A 2,500-nucleotide genomic window follows, 5' to 3' on the forward strand; every position below is an offset into this window, starting at 1 on the left:
ATGACGGTGCCTCCAAGTCATGTTGGAGTCTTATTGTTGGTGGGTTGATGGTGCTCAAGTCATGATTGAAGTCACTCTCGGTCAGAATTTGAGCCACGCTCGGTCATGATTTTAGTCACTCTCGGTCAGAAATTGAACCAGGCTCGGTCATTTTTTGAGCCAGCCTCGGTCATGGTTTGAGTCACTCTCGGTCAGAAATTGAGCCAGCCTCGGTCATGATTTGAGTCACTCTCGGTCAGAAATTGAGTCACTCTCGGTCAGAAATTGAGCCAGCCTCGGTCATGATTTGAGTCACTCTCGGTCAGAAATTGAACCAGGCTCGGTCATTTTTTGAGCCAGCCTCGGTCAGAAATGGAGTCACTCTCGGTCAGAAATTGAGCCAGCCTCGGTCATGATTTGAGTCACTCTCGGTCAGAAATTGAGTCACTCTCGGTCAGAAATTGAGTCACTCTCGGTCAGAAATTGAGCCAGCCTCGGTCATGATTTGAGTCACTCTCGGTCAGAAATTGAGCCAGCCTCGGTCATGATTTGAGTCAATCTCGGTCAGAAATTGAGCCAGCCTCGGTCATGATTTGAGTCACTCTCGGTCAGAAATTGAGCCAGGCTCGGTCAGAAATTGAGTCACTCTCGGTCAGAAATTGAGCCAGCCTCGGTCATGACTTGAGTCACTCTCGGTCAGAAATTGAGCCAGCCTCGGTCATGATTTGAGTCACTCTCGGTCAGAAATTGAGCCAGGCTCGGTCAGAAATTGAGTCACTCTCGGTCAGAAATTGAGCCAGCCTCGGTCATGACTTGAGTCACTCTCGGTCAGAAATTGAGCCAGCCTCGGTCATGATTTGAGTCACTCTCGGTCAGAAATTGAACCAGGCTCGGTCAGAAATTGAGTCACTCTCGGTCAGAAATTGAGCCAGCCTCGGTCATGATTTGAGTCACTCTCGGTCAGAAATTGAGCCAGCCTCGGTCATGATTTGAGTCACTCTCGGTGAGAAATTGAACCAGGCTCGGTCATTTTTTGAGTCACTCTCGGTCAGAAATTGAGCCAGTCTCGGTCATTTTTTGAGTCACTCTCGGTCAGAAATTGAGCCAGCCTCGGTCATGATTTGAGTCACTCTCGGTCAGAAATTGAGCCAGCCTCGGTCATTTTTTGAGTCACTCTCGGTCAGAAATTGAGTCACCCTCGGTCAGAAAATTTGGCTGGCTCGGTCAGAAATTGAGTCACGACCCACCAGAAATTGAGCCAAGGCTGGTCAGAAATTGAGTCACGACCCACCAGATTTGCACCACGACCCACCGTGACCGACCACTATGCACCAACTATGAACCATTCAAATTTTTTTTGAGCACTTCTTGGATCAAACATCTCTTCTAACATGCCTAAGTATGCTGGGAAGGTTTGGGGGTGAAAGACCTTCATCCTCCATTTTTACCAATTTTCCGATTTTACCATGTTTTGGTAAAAAAATCATTAAAATTCAATCCCTTGGAGGATGGCTGAGATTTTTGGTGGACAGGTCAGTTATATTATTATGTGGGTGCATGCAAAAAATCAGATCAAAATTCGATGCCTAGATACGTTTTTCTATTTTTCCGGATTTACGTATTTTCGTTTCTTAAAAAAATTATTAAAAAATATTCCCTTGGCAAAAAATTCTCTAATTTGGTGAGCACAAAGATATGATTTTTCTAAACAATACTGCAAAAAATCAGATCAAAATTCGATCTGTAGCTCCCAAAAATGGACTTATGTCTGCTCAGAAAAAGGGTATCTACTTGTACAAAATTCACTTTTGCATATTAGCCTATTATAGGGGGAGGGTGTGTCTCAGCAGAAACCCAGCGCACCTTGGCTGGTCTGGGCAAGCCACGGGGCCTTTCCCTCACACTCTGTGGGCATTTCTAAGCCTGCGTTGTGTTCTCCCGTGGCAAATTTTGAATCAAAATTTTTCTTCAATCAAACCGAAAATTTGACCGACTTCGGCCGAATTTTTTGAAAATTTTCGAAAAACTCCAGATTCGTTCTATCATCATTCTAACCCATATTTTGGCCTATCCAGCCTTCGTTTAGCCACATTTTAGCCATCTTGACCCACCCGAGGGACGGTTTATGCTCTTTTGAGCTAATTTTTGTTGGGTTTTCTCTTCATTTTTCATCCATCACCGAGTTTGCACCAAATATGCCTTACCCTATAACTCGTCCAGCCCATTTTCCCTTTGATCACCATTATTTCCCAAAATTGCACCAAATCTAGCCTAGTTTCTACCTTGCCTAACCTACCCGAGGGATGGTTTATGCTCTTACGAGCTAATTTTTGGTGGGTTTTCCCTTTGTTTACCATTACTGACCGAATTTGCACCAAATATGGCCTACCCTTTCACTTGTCCAGCCCATTTTCCCTCAGTTCATAATCCTTGCCCAAAATTGCACCAAATCTAGCATATTTTCTATCTCTCCCAACCCACCCGAGGGACGGTTTATGCTCTTTTGAGCTAATTTTTGGTG

Source organism: Cajanus cajan, chromosome 8 (genome assembly GCF_000230855.2).
Source record: "Cajanus cajan strain Asha chromosome 8, NIPB_CcT2T_4, whole genome shotgun sequence".
NCBI classification, from domain to species: Eukaryota; Viridiplantae; Streptophyta; class Magnoliopsida; order Fabales; family Fabaceae; genus Cajanus; species Cajanus cajan.